Source organism: Rana temporaria, chromosome 8, assembly GCF_905171775.1.
Source record: "Rana temporaria chromosome 8, aRanTem1.1, whole genome shotgun sequence".
Taxonomy (NCBI): Eukaryota; Metazoa; Chordata; class Amphibia; order Anura; family Ranidae; genus Rana; species Rana temporaria.
Window position 1 is genome coordinate 170388524 of NC_053496.1, and position 12046 is coordinate 170400569.

General features: G+C 40.5%; 1 long non-coding RNA gene across 1 annotated transcript; it reads right to left on the bottom strand.

Annotated features, from left to right (window-relative positions):
* Window positions 1–437: 437 nt before the first annotated feature.
* On the bottom strand, window positions 438–5168 carry LOC120909347. The gene is made up of 3 exons (XR_005741252.1): window positions 5061–5168; window positions 3442–3524; window positions 438–679 (listed from the first exon to the last, which is right to left on the bottom strand). It is a non-coding gene; the product is annotated as an uncharacterized LOC120909347 (long non-coding RNA).
* Window positions 5169–12046: the final 6878 nt, after the last annotated feature.

Sequence of the window (12046 nt, forward strand, 5' to 3'; positions counted from 1 at the left end):
AAATAAATAAACCCAGTGGTGATCAAATACCCCCAAAAGAAAGCTCTATTTGTGTGAAAAAAAAAAATATATAAAATAAATTTGGGTACAGCGTTGCACGACCACGCAATTGTGGAATTGTCCAAAAGTTTCAGGAACTTATTTCCCCTGCGTTTCCATAGAAATTCATTGAAATGAATGGGCCGCCCTACAGATGACACACGGGAACACATGAAGAACACGCAGAACTGCACACGATAGGCTGCACTGTACTGGTGTAATCCTGGCCTGAGAGTAATCAATGGCTGATATATTCTGTATTATTTTATGTTGATTGGATAAAGTGGAGGATCTATCCGGATCGGTGGGGCTGATTACATTCCATGGAAAGCTCTCTAAGGACTTATTTCCCCCAACTACAATAGGATCATCATATAAAAATAATAAAGAAAACTCAGTTTAAGTGATATTTAAAATTTTTTATCAGACATTTAGGATTTAGCCAAATGATATTCCACATCAGAATAATTCTTATTACAGTTTCAAATTTTTTTTCATATTTTCACAACCCGCTCCTTGAAAATTATTGGCTTCGCACTCATTTAGTTGCTTCCCCACAGCGGCCATGATGTCAGCGAAACTTCTTTTTACTTCTTTCTTTGCAACTTTCCCTCCATTTTCCTCTTCATCGGCTTCTCTCCTGGAAGAAGACACAGTTATTATTAAATAAAGCGACACTTATTATTACATAAAAACTGTATTTCACTGGTAACAAAAATGTGTATTTTTAGGACCCATTGGCTGTTATTCTATGACCACATTAATATGCTAAAGGCAACGGAGACCCGTCCATTAGGGCCACCCCCACCCCCCCCTTCATCCATGCACCCAGCCCCCTAATCTGCATACCGTGCTCCGGACACATTGATTCCAACGTGATAAGAGCCAGAGGCTCTAATAGGATTCAAAAAAGCCTATTAGATGGCAGGGCGCAAGCCCACCCAGTTGTGTGACAATAGCGAATGAATATTTGCTATTGTCACGCTGATTCTCCTCCTGGCCAATCAGGAAGCATATCCCGTTTCCTAATTGGCCTTAAGGGGAAGCGATCCTATTGGCTGTGGAGGAAGGAGGAGGAGCACCGCCGCCGTAATGTAAGGAAAGCTGCCGACTGTCACCTGGAGGGAAGCGCTGCCCGCACCATAGACACTCATCATTGTCCATCAGTGCCGTCTCATCAGTGAAGGAGAAAAAAATACCCTTTTTGCTCAATTTTATTACAAACTATGACTTTTTTTTTATAATTGTTATTTTTTTTTATTAACAGCGCTAGACTTGGAATCAGCACAAAAATGATATGCAACCATATCCTGCAAATATAAAGAATAAACTCACTTTCTTTAAAAAAGAGGCTTAAACATAAAAAAAGAAAGAAAGAAAATCCAAAATAGTCCAATCAAAACATTCCCAACACTGCATCAATTAGAGTGAAATCAGCTGTAGTGATGGACTAACATCTGACGGGGCGGTTGCTCCCACTGGGCTCCGTGATGAGAGGCCATGTGCCTTCTTAAGGCGGTCGTCCCTAGGTGAGTGTTGGGCTTACCGCGACTTATGCGTTGACTGCAAAGGCTGCAGATGACAACACTATTGTCTGCAGCGGACACGTTAAAAAAAGTCCACACTGCGAAGCCATGGGCCGGTGTCCTTGGAGCACCAGATGTGACCGTACATGGTTGATGACTCCCTCCTGATACATTAGAACTGCCTAAGATACGCTGGATCACTGTCTACAGCGCAAATGTAACCTACGCTCAGCCATATTCACATACAAGGTAAAATACGCCGGCTTGTGTTCCCTGGTGCAGCCCTTTGCATGGATGCTGCTGAGTTACACCTCCTTTATGGGGCATAACTTTACGCCGTACGTACAACTTACGCGCACCAGTCGTAGCCTGCGTTGGGCGCAAGTACGATCGTGAATCGGCGTATCTCCCTCATTTGCATATTTGAATAGAAAATCAATGGGAGCGCCACATGCGTCCAGTGTAAATATGCGCCCACTCTACGCCGGCGTAGGCAAGTTACGTTGGTGGAATGAAGCCTGTTTTTAGGCGTATCTTAGTTTTGTGGGCACGGCGCACAGATACGACGGCGCATATTTGCACTTAAGATACGTCGGCGCAAGTGCTTTGTGAATCCGGGCCAATGTATTTTGGAACAACACCAACTCTCCATTGATCTAGACTCTAGTCAGAATAAACCTCGGATGGACGCAAATAAAATAGTGACCTCACAGATCTATATTAGAACCAATATTAGACATGTCCACTGCCAAAAAATGTTTGTTTTCGTTGCATTAATTTTTTATAAAAAAATAATTGTTTTTCGGGTCATTCGTTATAATGCAATTTAGCAATTTATAAATTTGAAAATCTGTAAATTAGAAAATTTGGGAATTTGAAAATCCAAAAATCACACAATGATTTCCCCTCAATCCACATCTTTAGACAGACAGTCTGTCTCCGACAGAAAGGTATTCACACCTAATCATCAATAGGCTTTAAACAGTGTTATCACACAATGAAAGGCCTTTCAGGAGCCAGCCTCATTTAACAACTCAATACCCTGGGCTAAGCATTGAAAGAGTCATTCTATTGACTGGTAGGGTCAGAATAAACCAACACTTTGCAATATCTCAAGATCCTGTAATATGAGCTATCAGTAATGTCCCCTGTCCTGTAATTTCTAATTAATATTTCTCAGTCACCCTATGCCCAAAAGGGACACAGGGTGACCCTAGACACAAGAGTTATTAATGACGCTGGCACAGGAGTACCCCTCATCCTTCCAAAGTCTCTGTTTGTCACGGGTCATTCCGTTACAATAACTAAATAACTAACTATTAAATTATAGGTATTGGAATTTCCTTTCAAATTTGGCTGTTAGTCAACGTAACGAATACAAATTTATCCGGAGTTATGAATAATCCAAAATAAGGAATGCTGCATCTAAAAAGGGAATTAAAAATAATAATAATAAATAGTTATTTTTATTATTATTATTGTTAATTATTATTATTAATTTGTTACGTTAGATCCATTTACATATGGCATTTGTTATTTCGGATAATTCGTAACTTCGGATAAATCCGTATTCGTTACGTTCTCTAACAGCAACATTTAAAAGGAAATTCTAATACCTATAATTTAGAAGTTTGTAATAGTTAAGTTATTATTAGTTAGTTATTATTTCAGATTTTCAAATTTTCAGATTTCTGAATTTTCAAGTATTCAAATTCAGGAATTTTCAAATTTTCGAAAAATTGAATTTACAATATACAAATGTTGGAATATTCGAATATTCAGAAAAATTTGTTAAACGAGTTTTCGTTTTAGCTGTTTGCCCAGATTTTAGTTTTAAAAGTCTATACTTTAATTAAAAAAAGACATATATACTTACTCTCGGTGACAGAGAGAATAGGAGATGAGCCCAACAAAGAAAAGGAGTAACATGGTTTTCTTCAAGGTGAACATCTTTGGGCTCTGTAGATAATTTTGATTCATGGAAAGAAAAAGAAAACAGAATTGAAAATACGACTCAAAAAATAACATGAGGCCCCCACTGTTGAGCACACATAAAATGGTTGTTTCAATAAAATAAATGGTCTACTTGTTTGCTCTAAACCAGGGGTCTCCAAACTATGGCCCTTCAGTTGTTCAGAAACTATAAATCCCATCATGCCTCGTCATGTTCTGTGAATGTCAGTTTTACAATGCCTCATAGGACGTGTAGTTCCACAATAGCTGAAGGGCCGTAGTTTGGATACCCCTGTTCTAAACCATCACGAAAGATCCCGTACACCCGACACCCATTATGGGAAGGTTGAGTATTTTTAATGACATGGATTTGCTTGATGCTTTCCAGACCTTACTGGATCTGGTTACCCATGGATAAAACAATGATTAAGGGGTCTTCATCTATCTTGTTCCTCAATCCCACAAAAGGAAGAGCACAGCAGGTTCTTAGATGCCATTGGAGATGCTTCACAAGAACCAAAGTCTATGGTTTCCAGGACTTTCTATCTTAAATGGGGATGCCTTTTGACTCACCTGGGCTCCCACTCTAGTCCTCAATCAAAATTAAAGGATTTGAGATTGAAAATCAATTTATAGTTATCTGCTTTACCCACTGAACTAATGGTTTCTAGAGAGCTTTCCTTATATGAATGAGAAGAGTCCCCAGATTAATGGTCTCTGAGATTTAATCACTTCCCCTTGGGATTAATAACGTATTCTGAATCTGTAATTTGTTCCAGGTTTGGAGAGACAGAGAATTAGACTATTGAGAATATGTGAAAATAATTAATCTTTATAAGGAATATAATTTATGAATGTTAGCTTTCTACTGTACTATTTCCTAATAGGGGCAGGATATTTAAGAAATAGAGTCTAATAAAATGTTCATCAAAATTATAAAAAGCAAAAAATTCCCATTTGGGACAGAAAAATACAATTTTATCTGATCTGCATAAAAGTGTTTTTATTAAGTTTACAAAAAACTGGTTTAATTCTAGGTTGGCCAATTGAGATATTTTCTGTTTTGAATTTTGTGAACCAATTTGAATTTTCACATTCATTGTGCAAAATAAACTGTGAGAAAAATTATATGAGGAATAGTGTTGGGGCGAGCAGTTCAGAACGAGCATAAGTTCGGTCCAAACATCGCCCGTTGACCCATTCAGCGAACACCCAAATTTGCGGCTCGCTTGCCCACTGAGCCCCCATAATGCCCTGCGCTCTGCACAGTGCATTCTAAGCCCTAAGCAATGCACCTGGCCAGTGCTTTGCCCAATCAGGGCACAGTGAATAGTAGAGATGGGCAAACAGTTCGGGCTGAGCAAAAGTTTGGCCCGAACATCACCTACGAACACCTGAATTTGCAGGGCGCTCCACAGGATGTTCGTCCCGTCAAGTGCCCCACAATGCACTGCAAGCTGCACAGTGCATTTTACGCCCTGATAGGGCAAAGCTTTATAATTGGATTTATAATATAGTAACAATATTGCAGCATATGCTTACCGGGTAGTTCAGTTGGTGCTGAGAGTGCAGACAGCTGAAGACTTCAGGAGTTCTACTCTACAGAGAACGGGGTCGGCTTATATAGTAGAAGAAAAACAAGCTAATTGCAGTAATTATTTAAAAAGTCAATTTTTTTCTCAGGAACACGTTTATTTAGTCAAATATTTACCTGCTAGCCTCCAGGTAGGACAATTAACTGCGCCCATTAAGCATTCCACATATCTTCTGATCTGCTGTCTTCTAGACAGTTTGAATCTAAAATCGAAGTGGAATTCCAGCCCCAATTTTTATTTTGTTTTATAACACGGAGTCGTTTGGGGCTGTTATATGCTAAGTGTTCGGTCAGTTTTGCTTAACGACTTGCCTACTGAGCACTTTCACCCCCTTCCTGCCCAGGCCAATTTTCAACATTTAGCGCTGTCGCACTTAAATTGACAATTGCGCGGTCATGCAACTCTGTACCCAAACAAAATGTTTTATCATTTTTTTCACACAACTAGAGCTTTCTTTTGGTGGTATTTAATTACCACTGGGTTTTTATTTTTTGCTAAATAAACGAATAAAGAACAAAATGAAAAAAAAAAGTTTTTATACTTTGTTATTTCTCCTTCACTGATGTGTTCAGATGAGGCTTCACTGATGGGCACTGATGAGGCTGTACTGATAGGCGGCACTGAGGGGCGCAGATTGGCGGCTCTGATGAACACTGATGGGTGGCACTAATGAGAAGGCCTGATGAGCACTGATTGGCAGCACTGGTGGGCACCAATTGGCAGCACTGATAGGTGACACTGGTGAGGAGGCATTGATGGGCACTGATTGGCAGCACTGGTGGGAATGGATTGGCAGCACTAGTGGGCACTAATTGGCACACTGGTGGACACTAATTGGCAGAACTGGTGGGCACTGTTGGTACTGCAAAAGAAGTTATAGGTGGTCCCACGTAAATGACTGTAGGTTAGTAAATGGAACTGCTACCCCTACTAATACAAGCACCTGAGAGGAGTATAAGGTAAATAATGTGTTAAGGCAGTAGGTGTGGGGCTGTTCTTATGCATTTTTTAGATCTACAGAATCCTTTTAAAGCGGGGGTTCACCCTAAAAACAATTTTCTAACATTACATCCAGCATACTAACGACATTTACAGTATGCAGGTATTTTTTTTTTATCGCCGTACATATCGTTATATTGTGATTTTCTCCCCGGCTTCCAGGTTCTGATTCCCGCGGGAGTGGGCGTTCCTACCCCTGGGTTAGATGATTGACGTCTGGTGAAACAGTTCCCATTTCGCACAAGGCGCGTCACCAGATTTCCGTAAATAGCCGAGCCGCATACTGTAAATGTTGTTAGTATCCTGGATGTAATGTTAGAATTTTTTTTTTTAGGGTGAACTCCCACTTTAAATACATAAACACAACATCTTTTGGAAAAAGTGACAGGTGCTCTTCAATCACGTATGCCTTTGTGCTGGTGCTTCTTATGGTGCTCCCCTATAGGTGTTCCATGCCTTTAGATACCTTTCCTTTCTCTGCGCCTTTAAAAATTCATCCCCTCCATCTCATCCACATGCAGAGAAAAGATGCTCCCCTAGCATGATACCATTTTTAAAACTTTAATGGAATGTACACTGTTGGTACTGCACTGATAATCAGTGCCCTTATTACCAGTGCCAATCTCCCTTTAACACAAGCCAGTTATCGGCTCTCTTTTGTTCTCCTCACACTGTCAGCTTGATGAAAGAAAAGCTGATGAGCAGTTTGTGTTTAATTCCATGATCCACTGTCATAGGACACAGCTGATCACATGGTAAAGAACCACTGTGATTGGCCCTTTACCCCAATCTGTGATCAGCTGAGTGCGAAGGAAGGGACACGCGGAGAGTGCAATCACGGGAGGACATTAACCATATCCCCTCCTGGTTCAGTTATCCTGACTCAGTCTGATACACCACTACACCAATCTCGGTAAAGAGTAGCTTCCCTCTTCAATGGTGGATTCCACCATAATTATTATACACGAGGAGGGCAAAGAGCCACTTGATGTAGCCTCATATGGGCCTATTGTGCTGTTGAATACTGACATGAAGATCCTGGCGAAGGTCTTGGCTTCTAGATTAAACAGGGTTATATCGAATACAATAGAGAAAAGTGGAAATGGGGTTGACAAAACCCTGGGACTTTAAACAGTGTCAATAAACCAATAATACAAAAATAAAAAATACAATTTTACAAAATAGAACAACAGAATAAGCATATAGAAAACCATCCAATGGACCAGCAGGGCACAGAGGACACCAGGCATGGACTGCAGCATCCCCTCCAGCGCCGTTATTCCAGCAGTGGCTGCAAGGCTAAAATATTATGTTGATGTAGAAAGAAAAGAAGTTGGTTTTGATTTATCTTTACATCCAAAAGATACAAATGAAAAATATAGACTGTATGAACAGGCAGGTAACCATATGGTACATCAAAGTCAAGGAATCAAGAATCATTTTTTGGACAAGCAGATAGAGGCTGCTCTTCGGCATTACATCGGAAAGTCTGAAGCAGATAAAAAGGACAAAATGGAAGTAAAACAGGAGAAACGGATAAAAGTGCAAAGAAAAATAAAAAAGAATATGTCAGCTTTAACCATGCCTGACCGTTTTTCAGATCATTGTGTATACCCAAGCAACCCAAACCAAAAATTATGTGACCTGGAAGGCCTCTCATCAAACTTAATGTATAACCATCCTCCTGACATTTCACATGGAGAATTTAAAAGACTTGTTGCCTTGGCTGCAGATCTTATTGTAGTCACCACTCCAGGCTGTCCTTTACCACATCTTCACCAACATAAAGAGGATGGTGCAAAAGCTGGCACAGGGCAATATTTTACATCTACATGTGTTAAGGTACCAACCTGCAGGCAAGAGCCTCCTTCCAGCAAAGAGTCATCAACTCTGAATAAGGAGAGCCACACCCGATATGTAGAGAATGTGGATTATGGTTCTACAAAGCTTCATCCTATAGAGAAGGGCTCTTCAAAGGTGACAGAAAAGAGTAAGAATATAAATTATGAAATTATAGTCCATACAGGAGCCATTTCTCCAAAAGAAGCCAAACCATCTCTGTTTATGAGTCTAATTGGTGATCATGGAAAGTCAAAAACACTTTTCCTCCAGAACACTCTGTATAGCAGTACTACCTCTAGTACTGGACAGGTTGTTTCGTCCTATGTTAAAGCAAAAGATGTTGGAGAACTGAAGAAAATAATGCTGGGAGTTAATGAAAAAAAACAAGATTGTAGGTGCTATTGCATAGACGTTTCTATATTTAAAGGAAAAACAAAATATGTGTTCCCCTGCAACAAATGGCTCTCACGTCAAATTGTCATGATCTACGTTGGAAAATGTGACTCTCTGGACAGCAATTCACAGGCAGGATTAAAAGAACACAAACAACTATCGTATTCGTAACGAGAGAAGAGTTCATTCCTGCAATGAAAATGCAAACATTTTTCAAAGATCCCTGGCTGCAATTCACAGTTCTGATATCAGCAGTTTAAAAAACCTTTGCTCCTTTCATTTCTTTCTACCCAGCATCAAAGACGAGGAGGGTAAAACTCTATTACATCACGTAGCTTCTCAAGAGAACCCACACATTAGTCAGGTGCTCCTGGACACAACTGTCGGAATGGTAAACATAGATCAACAGGATATATTTAATAAAACAGCCTTACATTATGCTGTTGAAAATGGGAATGCTAAGACAATAAAACTACTTTCGGACAGAGGAGCACAAGCTGAAATTACAGATGAAAGTTCAAAGACTGTTTTGGATATTGAAAAAAAAGGGAATTGAGGAGGATCACCAAGAAACCTTATTAAGGAACACTCTGGACTTAAAAGACAACTTTATCGAAAATGATTAAATTAATTAATGTAAAAAAAAAAAAAAAAAAAAAAAAAAACCATCCAATGGAAGTAGATCATGCTCAACCATGAGCTATGGGCCTGTAACGAAATTGCTCAACATGTTTTGCTCTCGATGAGCTTCTTCAGGAGGCATGGTGGATCCTTTCTTTGGCGACGGCCGTGGTGAGGCATATAGAGGCTTGATGCGGCTGCTTATCGAGGAAGTATTTTCTGGGGATATGTACTCCCTTGCCCCAGTAATCAGCATTACCATGCCACTGAGGCTACTCATCTGTTCAATTGCACCCCTTGAGTCATCGCTGGTTGTTACCAGCAACTCATTATGTGTATCCCTATCCCCCACTACCCCTCGCAAGCCACATCAGCGACACTCCTCCTGTTCCTTAGCTCCCACGGCCACAGTATCCCGCCATGTTTTCTGCACCATTTTCCCGACATACATGTTCGGGTATCCACCCATATCCCCTTTGTCCGCCGCAGGGGATCCTGTACGGCGTCCTTGGTTCACACACTGTTTATCTATTCAGTGGAGATTGGTTCTCCTGAGGAAGTGGGCAACCACGAAACTAGTCGAGAATTCGACCAATCTAGCAATCGACAATTACAGATGGTTTTGGGGGGTTACCTGAGCATCTGCTTCTTGTTTGTTCAATTTTAATAGTGTCAATTGTATATTTGATTTTTCCAATAAATCGTTTTTTTTTATATGTACTACATTGTATCTTGTCATTACCAGTACCGACATAGTCCAGGAAATCCCTTAGAGTGGAGATAATTTGGGTGTAGTTACAGCCACTGCCCCCTTCTCCCCACTCTCCCCTATTCTGATGCTGAAAGTCACAAAAAGAATGTGCAGAGAATGGAACAGCAAATTTGTAAATTGACATGAGTAGGTGAGTATGCACAGGATATTAGAACGCAAATGGTCAAAATGAAAAATATATAAAAATTTCTGAATACACATAAATAAGTGTAAAATTCCCATATATATTGCATATAGGGCAACATTAGGCAAAACTCACCATAAATAGCCAGTCCAAATCCATATAAATATAATCAAAAGAAAAATTACAAAGTAAGAGACAAATTGCATATCGCCATAGCCAGTTTTAGAGCCATGGATCTCACCACCTCCGTGTTCAATCAGAAGGTCACAGTAGGAAAGAGCCTAGTCTGGAAAAGATTTCCGATAGGGGAGTATATGTAAAAATTAGATATTATGTCAGCACTCATAGTTAAATGAGTACAGTGGGTTTAAATAAAGAACACATACCTGGTTCAATAATTACATAATAGAATCAATCAGATTTTCCATAGGTTCAACATAAATGATAGTTGTGAACCTGGAATGGAGTAAAGAACACCAAAACTTGAGAAGGAAGTATATATCCAAGATTGGCTGGTGCCTGCTGTGCACACAATGTGCCAATGTGCTGTAAAATAGAAAAAACATACAATCAGACAAAAAAAGGAAAGCCAAAGAAAGGGCCAAGTATCCAAAAGGAAACAGCCCATGCAATGGCAATTTTGAGATATAACTTAATTGAAGGAGAGAATAAATTTCATAAGGATTACCTGCGTTGGAAAGTATGAACCTCGCTAGTACAAGCAGAGAGAGGAGACAAAACACCAGCTCTCTCTCTGTTTACCGGGTCAATGACAGAGATCGCGGCTTTTGGATACTTGGCCCTTTCTTTGGCTTTCCTTTTTTTGTCTGATTGTATGTTTTTTCTATTTTACAGCACATTGGCACATTGTGTGCACAGCAGGCACCAGCCAATCTTGGATATATACTTCCTTCTCAAGTTATGGTGTTCTTTACTCCATTTCAGGTTCACAACTATCATTTATGTTGAACCTATGGAAAATCTGATTGATTCTATTATGTCCAATATAAAAGTAAACTGCGCCAAGTAGGAAACCAGATATCAGGCTGGTAAAAAGCAATGATAATAGATAATATGAATAAAAGCACATTCAGTCCAATAAAAAGTTTGTAGCAGCACCACCATGTGTCAGCAAAACTTCAGTGTGAACACACCTCCACCAAACTGAAAGCCGCTTACCAGAACCACCCAAACATTAGGCATGTAGACAGATTTTATTCAATGGGCTCCACATCAGATTAGCATCAGACTGGGGAGGTGCTATTCATATTATCTATTATCATTGCTTTTTACCAGCCTGATATCTGGTTTCCTATTTGGCGCAGTTTACTTTTATATTGACTTACTGGCCCAGATTCACAAAAGAGATACGACAGCGTATCTCTGTTTTAGGGTCTTCCTAACTATGCGACTGATTCATAGAATCAGTTACGCATAGTTAGCCCTAAGATCCGACAGGTGTAATTACACTGTCGGATCTTAGGATGCAATACCTCGGCCGCCGCTGGGGGGAGTTTGCGTCGTAAACCAGCGTCGGGTATGCAAATTAGTAGTTACGGCGATCCACGACGGTTTTTCGCGTTCGCTACGTCGCTGCTAGTCTAGTTTCCCGTCGCAAAGTTAGTCGTCGTTTTTGCTGCCCTAACTTTACACAGCACACGTATGTGCTGTATAAAGTATGGCCGTCGTTCCCGCGTCAAAATTTGAAATTTTTTTGTTCTTGCGTAAGACGTCTGGGAATACGAAAGTACGCTACGCACGTCGCCGTTCGAAAAAATGACATCAATTCGCGCAAAGCACGGCGGGAAATTCAAAACGGAGCATGCGCAGTAGGTCCGGCGCGGGAGCATGCCTAATTTAAATGGCACACGCCCCTTTAAATTAAAAAAAGACAAAATGCAGCGCCTTCTAAGCGTAGCAAGCTTGTTTAATTAGAGTAAAATGTTCAAAAACTTATAAAAGGCCTACTCACAAACATCAGTAGGTACAGGCAGAAATATAGATATCATCCGCGTATGTGTCCCGGGGACCGTTCGATGTCCTGGTGCAGGCAGCGTGGGGATGTCACTCTCTGTACAGCAGCGGCGGCAGGAACCGAGGCGCTCTCGGAACTCACAGGCTGAAGTCAGGTTTCCACTGCGGACTGCAGACGACGTCACTTCCGGGCGCGGGAGGTGCACGC